This window comes from Ceratotherium simum, chromosome 3, assembly GCF_057802395.1.
Source record: "Ceratotherium simum simum isolate JZ-2026a chromosome 3, ASM5780239v1, whole genome shotgun sequence".
Lineage (NCBI taxonomy): Eukaryota > Metazoa > Chordata > Mammalia > Perissodactyla > Rhinocerotidae > Ceratotherium > Ceratotherium simum.
The window spans coordinates 42,031,727-42,044,142 of record NC_141902.1 but is presented as its reverse complement, the minus strand read 5'-3'; the positions used below and the strand labels follow the sequence as shown (position 1 = coordinate 42,044,142).

The 12,416-nt window shown below is 40.2% G+C and overlaps 1 long non-coding RNA gene across 1 annotated transcript in view; it reads right to left on the bottom strand.

Moving 5' to 3' along the window:
- Positions 1-300: 300 nt before the first annotated feature.
- LOC147917542 (uncharacterized) overlaps positions 301-12,416 on the bottom strand; it is a 38,242-nt gene continuing 26,126 nt past the window's right edge. The window contains exons 2-3 of the long non-coding RNA XR_015551717.1: positions 1,300-1,393; positions 301-867 (exon numbers count right to left, since the gene is read on the bottom strand). This is a non-coding gene — a long non-coding RNA (uncharacterized LOC147917542). The remainder of the gene's footprint in view (positions 868-1,299; positions 1,394-12,416) is intronic.

Here is a 12,416-nt window from a genome sequence, read left to right as displayed (position 1 = left end):
GACAGCAGAGCGTGAAACCGCAGAAACCTCTGTGACTACACAGGTTGCACACCCACAAAGCACATCTACAAAGCCGGCATGCCTGTGAAGACATATGTCCATGAAGGTTACTTGTCAATCATAAAAGCCATTCTGCACAAGGAAAGTCCTGTACATATAATTTGGGGGGTTTTATTATAATATTCTTTGTATTATTTTATAGCACTTCTGATGCTATTTCTCTTTGTGTGTTCAAGAATGATTGAAAAGACTAACTCATGCCATTTTTTGTAATTTTATTGAGGCATAGTTGAAGTCAACTAAATTGTACATAGTTGAAGTGTAAAACTTCACAAATTTCAACATAGGCATACACCCAAGAAACCATCACCACAATAAAGCTAACAAATATTTCCCTCACCTCCCCACAAGAAAAGCTAGAGTAACCATACCAATATCAGACAAGGTAGATTTCAGAACAAAGACTATTTCAAGACATAAAGAGGGACATTTCATAATTATAAAAGGATCAATTCACAAAGATGTTACAGGGAGGCTGAAGAACCAGGCTTAGAATACAGGCAGGAACCACAAGAGACTTGGTAGCAAAGAGCAAAGACACAGTCAGCCAGGGCAGCAGCTGGGGCCACCTGCATGAGGTACTCACCAGTGCCACTGTTTCTACTCCCATGGTGACTGCTGCCACTGCACTTGCAATTCTGCCATCTCATTCCACTGTGTGTAATCTCTGTCTGTCACTCACAGCTTCAGATCCATATTCCTCTCAGGTTCCAGTCCGAGACAAGAACGTCCAATGGCAAAATTGGCTTCATGTACCCAAGTGTTTGTTCGTAGGGAGCAGAGAGGAAATATTTGCTTCCTTCATTTCTACAGTGATAAGCAGGGCCTTACGTAACACCAAGATTCAGACTTTTAGGGATACCCATAACAGGAATGACATTCAGATGCTGAGCTTTCAAAAACAAATAGCAAATGACTACCTACAATATATATTTCACATTGGAAGGCAATTTGGATATATATCAATAGACTGACATTATTTTCCTTTCATTTTTGACCAAGTAATTCTATTTTTAGAAGTTATCCTTCTAAAAAAATTCAGAAATTAGTACCAGTATCTAGGCACAAGAATGTTCAACTGAAATATTATTTATATTAATGTAACCCCAGGAAATTATTAAACTGTGGTGTATATCAGTTGGGTTCTTAACAGGAAAAGATGACACACTCAAAATAGGATATTCAAGTGGCTATTTACAAAGGTGTGTGTAGGAAAACCACAACAGATAGTGTACTAACCTTGGCTGAGGGGAGGGAATAATTACTGGATCCAGAAGGAGAGAACCCTGTAGACTCGTCCTTTGGTGGAAGGACACAGCCAACCTGAGGTGACCTGCCAGGGAGAGTCAAAGTAATAAAATACCTTCCTTTTATCTCATCCCTCATTCCCCTCTCTCCCATCTCCTACCAGGGCTTCCCATTGACCAACCCCAATGGTAAGCCAAAGGGCCCAGGAACCCCATGATATGGTCCATGAGATCAGCCTCCAGAGGCAGAGAGTAAGGTGGAGAAGAGTAGACAGTGGATCTGGAAGGGCAAATGGAAGATAACATATTCCATATGATGAACTTTTCTGCAGGCTTTCACTTAAAATTATTCTAGAAGAATATTTAATGGTAAGGGGGAAGATTTATATATATTTATATATTTTTATATATATTTATATATATATATTTATATATATTTATATAAATATATATTTATATATATTTATATATAACGACAAGTGGAAAATAGGATCCAAACCGTCTAGATATTATGATACCAAATTAAAAAAAAAAAATAAGCAAACAGTGTTAATGTGTGAAATTGTTTTATTTCCTTTTTAATTTTTTCTGTTTTTCAAAATATCTATAAGTAATACATATTTTTGTAATCAGAGAAAATGTAGTTAACTAAAACTATATCTCAACTAATAAACCCACAAACAATGATAAGAACGAAGACTCTTATGAAAAGGGAGAAAAATGTAAATAGCATGTTTTCATGGATGTACCAGACTTGAATAAACAAGCAGCTATTGACCCTTTGCCACATGCCAGGCACTATTCTGGGTCCTAAGGACACAGTGGTGGAAGAATTTGTCTTCAGGGAGCTCACCTTCACTCAGGTAGTGAAACTGAGCTGGAGTGCGGAATTGGGAGGGGAAGGACAGTGGCTGGAGCGTGGCTGTCCACAATGGCATTCAATGCACGTTATGGAGGTTTATGGTGTGCATAAACCTCACTGAGACACACAGAGTCAGATAAGAGCTAGGGGCAGCTGGCTGGAGCATGTGCTGAGGCTCTGCCTCTTAGTTGCAAAAACAGAAGGATTGGAAATGTTTTCAGCACTATTGCTGTTCTGGGATCTAAACCAGAAGTGTTACATCTGACCACAGTATAACAAACAGGGCGACCAATCTTCTAGTAGAGATTCTTACAGAATGAGTACATGATATCGGGGGAGTAGGGGTAGACAGACAGGATTAAATTTATGTACCTCTCACATAATAGGTGTTCAATATATTTGATATTGAGAAAAACAGCAAATAAACTAAACCTATTATACTTGTTTTTGTTAAAAAAAAAAAAAAGGATGATAAGTATAACTGTTCTCCTAGGATTAAGATGTTCTATAAATGTGATTAGTTACCTGAAAAGTTTCAACACCATGAATTAGATATATTTTTACAAAAATTATAAGCTATAGAACCTTTATGGCAAAAGCATCAGGAAGAAATTAAGCAATGAGTCATAGCACTGTGTAAAGACAATCAACCAGAACCAATTTTCAGGCTTCTGTCGGGGTTGCATTTATGGTATGTTATAGCTGGGTCAGTCCTCTTAGAATAAGGGCCATGCGCTAAGTCCTAATTACCATTCCCAAATGCCTTGAGCAGGACCCAGATCAGCTTGGCAATCAAGTGATGCCATGATTATGTTGAAGAGCTGGTGCAGAAAAGGCCTGAGGAAATGAGGGCAGGTTTGGACTTTAATGAAAGGAAGGACACGTGTCTGTCATTTCTGCTGGGTACCGCACATCACTTTCAGTCTTTAAGTCAAGAAACCAATGACACAAGGCATGTGGCTTCAACTGAAAGGATGCTTAAATAGGTCTATAATCATACCGAGCACAAGAACTTCACAGGTATCTTTTCTATATTGTGTGAAGTTTGTTTTCAATCTGGATTTTTACACCATTAACAAAAAAATTCCATAAACAATGTAAACTTTTTGAAAACTATGTGAGTTGATAAATATTTCTTAGTAGGCTCTAGATTTTTTTTTTAAAGAAGACATATTTTTTAAATCTTGAGTTAATTTTGTTTAAAATATAGCATAGATGTGTTATAGCTCTGGAGCCAAACCAACTGAGGTTCAAGTCCATTTAAGAGTAGCGGTGCAACCTTGGGGAAATTATGACTGCTCTGTGCCTCAGATTCTTCATCTGAAAAATGAGAAGCATAGTAGTAACCTCCTCATGGAGTTGTTATGAGGACCAAATGAGTGAATACATTTAAACTGCCTGGCATATAGTAGGTAATTTTAAAATATCAGCTATAACTATTATTATTTAAAAGTCATACGCCAGAGAAACCACAAGACATCAGTATCTCAAAATATATTTTTATATATAATACAGTCTTTATATTAAAAAGCATTATCTTTCATATGTCTTAGAACATTTTAAAAGACCTCAATTTTCAACCAGGTTGAGATTGGCTTTCATCATCTTAAAGAGCCCAGCAAATGATAACATTGTGCATCCAAATCTAATTTGATTTGAGAAAAATGAGGGAGGAATTCCTATAATTAATGTTTTATAGGACTTTTAAAATAGATTTTAAGCTACTCCTACTCATAGGTAATAGAGATAATAATCTGTGATAAAATTCAAGAGACCTCCAAAAACCTGTCTTCAAAATGTCTCATACATTTATTCAAAAGCATTTACACAAAACTGAATATGATGTGGCCTTGCCCTTGAGGAAATCATGAGCCAGGGGAGCCCAATCTACAGGGCTGGTGGTCATTTCCCCAGTGCCAAAATTATAGTTAGAAATTGGAGTACCCCAATACACAAGGGGACATGGGGCAGGGAAGGTGGAGATTAGTGCTACTCCTAAAGATCTAAAAGATCACGGGGTAGTTGCCCCCATAATATCTCCATTTAATTCACCAGTCTGGCCCCTCAGAGACTGAATTAGTGTATTATTAATGTAAACCAGGGGTCAGCATACTTTTTCTATAAAGGGCCAGATAGTAAATATTTTAGGCTTTGTGGTCCATATAGTCTCTATCACAATTCAACTCTCCCATTGTGATGTGAAAGACAATATGTACGTGAGTGGGCATGGCTATGTGTTCCAATAAAACTTCATTTACAAAAACATGCAGCAGGCTGCATTTGGCCCACAGGCTATATAGTGTGCTAACCCCTAATGTAGACTACCAAAGCCGGGTAGCTGAGGGTCACTGTAGACATTCAATAAGAATGTGGTTGCCTTCCAACCTTGTTCCCAACACAGACATAGATGAATCTTGTCAATTTGCTGTTTTCTTGTTCAACTTGAGGGGTGGCTCAGAGATCACGAGGATTTGTGAGCTTGTTTTGCAGAAGAAAGAGATTGCCTTTGGGGAGGTTGCTATCACCGGATGGCCGGCCCCCCAGCAGCCATTGATGCCCAGAAGTCAGATTGCCCAGGGGCTTATCGAGAGTGACCCCTTTATTTCTCTGAAGCACCTCCTGCCAAGCCCCTTAGCTCTATAAAACCACCCTCCTTTCTGCTCTTGTTAAGGTGGATTTGAGAGAACCTATGCTCCCACCTTCTCATTTTGGCCAATTCAAATAAAGCTTTCTCCATCTCCAAGCACCGACGTCTCAGTGATTGGCTTGCTGTGGATCAGGGACACAGAACTTGAGATTAAGAGGTTTGGTATCAATACCACAAGTTCTACCAAACAGTAGCCCAACTGGAGCGACTATATCTGATGTGGTATCCTCTAGAGCAAATTAACACAGCCTCGGGTACATGGTATATGGCTATTGATTTAGTGAATGAATCAGAGACGAGAATCATATACAATCTGCATTTGTGTGAGATGGGCATTATTTATTTAGTTTTCCCGAGGACTATGTTAACTGTCTGTACTTTGTCATACTATAATCCAGAAACGTCTGGACCCCCGGACATCCCATATTACGTTGATCCACCACATTAATAAAATCATGCTGATTGTACTAGATACACAAGAGGTAGCTATCACTTAGACCTTGTAAGACACACACAGTCCAGAGGGTAGGAGATAAACTCTATGAAGATTCATAAAGTGATTTATAAAATGGGGCTGCCACTTTAGTAAAAGTTTTAGGGTCTAGTGGCCAGGACTGTGCTGGACATCCCCTCCAATAATTTATTTAAAAAGAAAGTATTGTTGCTTGGACTTCTTACAACAAAGAAGAAAGGACAACACATGATGGGCCTTTTTGGATTCTGGAAGCAGTATATCCTACATCTGCAATGTCCAGTACAGTAGCCATTAGCCACACATAGATACTTAAGCTTAAATTTAAATTAGATTGAAATTTCAGTTCCTCAGTTGTACTAGCCACATTTCAAGTGCTCAATAGCCACATGTAGCTAGTGACTACCATATTGATAACACAAGTATAGAACATTTCCACTAGTGCAGAAAGTTCTGTTGGAAAGCACTGTACACCTAGGAATAAGGAATATTGTTCTGATCCATATACCTGGTGGCCAAAAAGCAGTCAGCTTCTGGAGAAGCCCAGAGTAGGAAAGAGTTCTGCAGCAGGTCCAAGCTATAGTGAAAGCAGCCTTACCACTTAGGCCATATGAGCCAGCAGACTATGATAATGGAAGTACCAACGGTGGACAGATTCTTGTTGGAGTTTGTTGTAAGCTCCAGTGAGAGAATCACAATCCTGGAGGTGAGTGGTAAGGTTAGAGTTGGGATATGAACTGGGAAGGGGTACTGTTACAACAGTGGTAGGTGCCGTGGTCTGGGGTTCTTCAAGGCCATGCCATCTGCCATGGAGAATTAGATGCTATTTGAAAAACAATTCCTGGCATGCTACAGAGCCTTGGAAGAGCCAGAATGCCTCTTAGACCTGCTCATGCTCATTCCTGGATGTACTACTTCCATATCACAATAGATGGCTGGGCCCACTTGGTCTTCTTTTGGTAGATCTGATAGGACCCACTCATGAAAGGAAAATCCAGATTCATGGTCACTTGGTGTTTCATGGTAAGACTTTCCTTCTGTGCCCGGATTAGGAGTGGGTCCGTGATCACAAAATATGTTGGTCATATCCTATTCCACAACACTCAGAGCTGCAGACCTGATAGTGTTGGATAAGCCTACTGAAGGCACAGAGGAAATGTCATCTCAGAAGCAATGCTCTGACAGAATGAGATGCCATCCTCCAGGACATAGTACAGACGTTGAATGAAACATCACTTGGCACTGTGTCCCCAGTAGAAAGAATACATTGGTCTGGGAACCAGGGGGTTGAAGTAGGAATAACCTCATTCACCATCACTCCCAATGACACACTTAGGAAATTTGTGTTTCCTATCCCCACAACTTTGTGGGATAGAGATCTGGTCCCCAGAGAGGGAACTTCTACCACGGAACCAGCAAAATCCCCATTGCACTGTAAGCGCTGCCTGGTCACTTTGGCTCCTTGTGTCCAAGGGCCAGCAGGCAACAAGAGGAGTCACCATCTCAGCAGAGTAATTATTCCCAATCATGAGAATATGGTAGGACTATTGTTACACAATGAGGGCAAAGAGGAATATGGGTGGCACTCAGGTAATTCATTTGGGCACCTCTTGGTCCTCTCTTGCCCAATTAAACTGTAAATGAACAGATACAACAACCTTGCCTGAGAAGGGCATGGTTACCAGGGTCTCAGACCCCTCAGGGTCTGGGTCAAGCCACTACTTAAGCCACTGAGACTAGCAGACCTAGTCACTGAAGGTGAGAGGAATCTAGAATGGACAGTAGAAGAGGGAGACAATGAATGTCAATTGCAGCCCAAGACCAACTGCAGCTACAGTTCGTCACACTAACCTCTCTCTTCTAAGTTTTCTATTAGGAAGAGGGTCCCATTGGTATCCTGGAGAAGCTGCCCCCCAAAGATATATGGAGAAGTGGAGCCAAGGGAACTGTGGACTGTGGTAGACCAGAGATGCACCACGCAGATCTCTCTTCAGGGAAGGACTTGCTGCCCAACTTCAGGGAGAGTGAGGACTCTTGCAGAGTGTGTCTCAGCTATGGAGAGCTGCCTTGCTCAAGGTCATGTCCTTCCCTGGGGCAGCCCACATTCAGGGACTGAGTGAAACAGGGATATAAAGGCTCAGCCATTTCAGCCCAACATGGGACAATCCTGATGGGCAATACTCACTCCAGAGCTCCCCAATGGGCTGGCTGAGGCTTTGTCAGGCCTGCACCACAGTTCAACTTCTCCCTTTCCCCAGTACTCCTGCTTCTTACACCTTTCTTTCCCAGGGGTTGATCCCCAATAAACATCTAATATCCCATACTCCTTCTTAGTTTCTGCTTCTAAAGATCCCAGCCTGCAACTGTGTCTGTGTGTGTGTGTGTGTGTGTGTGTGTGTGTGTAGGAGCCCAGGCCAATGGTACAACCTCAGCTGAATGTAATAATGTAGGAAAAATACCTTCCTCTTTTGCTTCAAACAGCATCCTGAGAAATTATTCCTGAACTAGCATGTGCATCATTCCAAAAAGCACTTTCTTCAGTGGTCAGCGACTATCCAGACTGCAGGACCAGCAGTGCCAATGACAAGTGTGCCCACATCACCACAGATCTTTTGGGAGCACTCAGGAACAACACTGAAACAACATCAAGTGGCAGCAAGAACAACAACAGCCAAGAGAATGGGTTGTTCAGCTGACTACACAAGTTTTCTAGTCCTTTCTCCATGGCAGGACAGTGACCAAGACTGAGTCCTAGGGTTAATTAAGTAAATACTCTCGGGTTTTTTAACTTACTGCGTGAGCTAAAATTCTGAGACAATAGATAGATAGACAGATAGACAGAGAAAGAGATGAGAGATATTCTTGTGTATTGGAGCCACAAGTTAATTTGGCTTGAATACTAAAAGTAATGTGAACTCATTTTGTACCTCCAAATGGGTGAAACAAAACATACTGACTATAACTATTATATGAAAAAAGCAGATTATAGAATAGTACACTTAATATGAACCCACTATTATGAAATATATATCAATATGTTCACAGGAAAAAAAGATCGAAGACCAAAATGTTGTTAGCAGTAGTTACGTCAGGATGGTGGATTTTTATTGCATTACATTATTTTCCTTATCTGTATTGTCTGAATTTTCCATGATGACTTTGTATTTTGGTAACAAGGAAAAAAGTTATTGTTTTAAATTCGCTGAAGTAGTGAACCTATTTTCCCTCAACAGCCTTTTTTTTTTAAGGAGTGATGTGCATTCTTTTCCTAAGAAATACAAACATTTCCTCTTTCTTTCATTTTAGATCATTAGAACAGGGCTGCCAGGTTGGAGACCACTTCAGATGTCAATCTACAAAGCAGTCTAGAAAGGCAGGAAATAAGCCATGGAACATTTTAATTGCCTTCATAACCTTGATTACAAAAAGGAGACATGTCCTTTGTGATTTCTGCTTCTGAGAGGAGGGTGTTATGGCCAAGGGCTCAGATGCTTACAGGATCTCCCATCCCCTTCCATTAGCATTATTAAAGAGAAGGTATAACACAGAGGAATTGTGAGAATAAACATGGTATCATTCCTGTGTTCTGTGAGCTCATCTAGCCCAAAGGCCAATCCCTTCTACAAGATCACTAACAGCTGCCTGTGCAATGTCAGCTTGAACATCTCTGTAAGGAGAGTTCAACCCTACTGGCAGTCCCACTGGATATACTACAGGTACCCCAAACACAAAGAATCCAAAACTAAATTTACCACCGTTTCTCCCCCCAAACAGTGCATTTTTATGTGTTCTACTGTTGCCCCTGCCCTGATCACCACCCCACTAGACTGTGAATAGTTCAGTGACCCTGTGTCCTTTCTCTATATTACCAGTGCCTAGAAGAGCACAGATAATACAGTAGTTGCTCAATATGCGCTTGATAATTACCATTGAAGGAATAACAGGTACCCCAATGATTTTCTTTAAAAACCCAAGTCCATTTCGTCTTTGATGAGCTCGTCTATTCAATTTCTGCTGCCTTTCTTTTGATTGTGATCCTGTGCTATCTTGGAAGCAGTTGATTTCCTTCAATTTTCTTTTGCTAATTATCTCAGTGCCCAAATCCAAGGTCATCTGTTTCAAGGGTGTCAACATTCTACATATAGTCTTATTCTTCTGTTAACCTTCCTAAATAAGATTTGACAGAAAAAGGCATTTTTGAAATTTAAGGGTAAAAGAGTAGCTCAATACAATAAAAGCTCAGTAATTTGAACAAAGTGCAGGGAAGGTCAGCCTGACAGTGAAAAGTACAAATTAAGAAATCTTTTTTTTTTTTTTTTAATAGAGAGTGACTGTTCTCACATATAGGAGGGTTATAGATGAAAATGTACCTTTAAAAATTTGATGATATATTATGGTTGGGAAGAGAGAGGGAAAGGCAAAGGCAACCAGAAGCAGAAAGAGGCAACTGGGCTGGGGACACAGGACACCCGGAAAAAGCTAAACATTAAGACCATAGCCTTGGGGCCGGCCCCATGGCTTAGCGGTTAAGTGCGCTGCTGGCGGCCCTGGTTCGGATCCTGGGCACACCACCGATACACCACTTGTCCGGCCATGCTGAGGCGGCAGCCCACATACAGAAACTAGAAGGATGTGCAACTATGACATACAACTATCTACTACTGGGGCTTTGGGGAGAAAAGGGGAAAAAAAAGGAGGAGGATTGGCAATAGATGTTAGCTTAGGGCCAGTCTTCCTCAGCAAAAAGAGGAGGACTGGCATGGATGTTAGCTCAGGGCTGATCTTCCTCACAAAAAAAATAAATAAATAAATACACAGACTGATGAAAACAACCAGCTGGGCTGCTGCATTTCCTTACAAGTCTGAGTCAGCTGGCAAGATAGGTGAATCCAAGTCAAAGAAAGGAGGAGGTAAAAGGTGGAGAAGAGCCTCCAAAATAATTACACCACTTTAAAGAGACCACCAAATCAGAATAAATATACTATTGATTCTTTTTTTGAGAAATGCTGACTCATACCTTAAATTATATCTCTATTTACTTACAAAATAATTAATATGTCCAATATTTGCAAATCAATCTAGTTTCTAGGAAGAATTTCAAATTGAATGTTTTCTCGTTTGCATGGAAAAGCTCTTCATAGGATAAACTAAGTTGAGAAGAATAATATGTCTTTGAATATTTTTATTCCTATCTATTCCTTTTCTTCTTACCAAAATAAAGACAGGTTCATCTCAATTTGCGGATGCAAATATTATTTTAGAGAGCTGCCACCAAGTGTAAACATCTTCATTCACTTTCCCTTAAATTGCACTATTTTATTGAATAAATTATTCAGTGTCAGGGACCTAGACAAGGGAGCATATTACTTTGAAAGAAGTAGAAATATTATATTAGAGGCTGGCAAGCTGTCATGGCAAAATGGGCATGACCTACCACCCCCACTCCCACCCCTGGCCCCTACCATGTTCCTTAAGCTTCTGTGACTGAATCGTAAGTCTGGAAAACTCAATTTGGTAAGTGTGGGAAGACAGATCTTAATTGAAAAGTTCATTTCTAATGAAATGCGAGGTGGTAAAAGGTTGGGCTGGCAGGGTAGATCATTTGAGTCTTTGTTAATAACACCAATTCATTTTAATTCAGTGAAGCACATAATTGGCATCAAGCTTTTCAAGTTCACCACACATTCCTGTGCCTGGAATCCCTAATATTTTAAAAACTTTTCTTATTTAGTAATAGATGTTTTAATAATATGCATTTTAACAAGAGGTTACTTGTAGCTGGCTTATACTAATTATAAGTGTGTTGAGTTTTACTAAGCCAGTGGCACCCACCGGCCAGTGACAAATCTTCCTAAGACTTAACTTGAATTCTCTGTAATTATTCTGCAGTCAGCTAAGACTCCAGCAAAGAGATGAATGAGGCCCCTTGAGATTACTGCCCCTTGAATAATCAGAGGCCAACAGTGGGGTCAATTACTGTCTCAGTTTGCTCCATAGCTGCTGTATGTAAATCCCTTTACTAGGAGCTTAGAGAAAGCCTTGACAGCATTTGTTTTATTGCCTTTATCTCTGCAACTGCAGCCATTCCGTGATGCAAGACTCCAAGGGCTCCAATGGACCATCTCCACAGGAAGCAAGGGTGATGCAGAGGGCTGTGTTTTTGAGAAGGAGACAAAAGAAAACTTTCTCTTATTCACAGGATGGAAAAGAGGCAGAATTGTTGGCTTTGTGAAAAGGACTTAGGACTAAAAGTCCAGAGACAAGAGTTTTCTAATCCTCCTTGGCTGAGATAACCAACTAGCCAATCACACCAAGACGAGTTTCTTCTTCTGACTTGTACTGTCATGCAATTCTCTACAGCAAGAAATACAAGGTGGAGTAGCAAAGGGAAAGAGGCAAGAGGAAGAAGTCTATCATGAAAGTAACAGCAAAAAAGTAAACAAGTAATCCATGAAGCTCTTATCAGTGTAAAATCTAACATACCGGCACCTTCACATGGGCTGAGTATATGTGCTCAATGTTTCTAGTTTAATTTAATGATAATTTTTTAATACCCCCTGGATGTTATTGAGGTTATAAAGACATATAAGAATAGCCACTGCCCTCAATCTTACAAGCTTGTAGAATAAAAAGACATACACAAAGAACATTATTAGTAAGAAAATGGTGTGGATAAATATTGTTCACCCATAGGGTTCAATAATCTTGCAGGATTCAGGAAGTAAACTTTAGCACTCAGAGGTGTCCAAGCCTGGCTGTGCATTAGAATGATAGCACAAAGCTTTTTTTGAAAATACAGATGCCTGGGTCCCAATCCAAACTTCAGAAGGTAAACACCCGGAGTCTGTATGTTTAACCAGCCTCTTAGGTCATTCTTATTCAGTCACCCTGGAACCAGAAAAAGTTTAAATTTTGAAACAGTGCAGCCATTGTCATAGCTTTCCCGATCCTAAAGAAAGAAAAAGCCACCTTCATCAACCTTCCAAAGAAATGGAAAAACTTCCTGAGTCAATCCAATGCACTTCAATTGCATCTCAGGACAGCTGGAAACATTTGGGAAGTAAAAGCAGCTAGTGTGTCTCTTAAAGCCTGGTAAAATGATTTTGCTATAAATGAGGAGCTCTACAC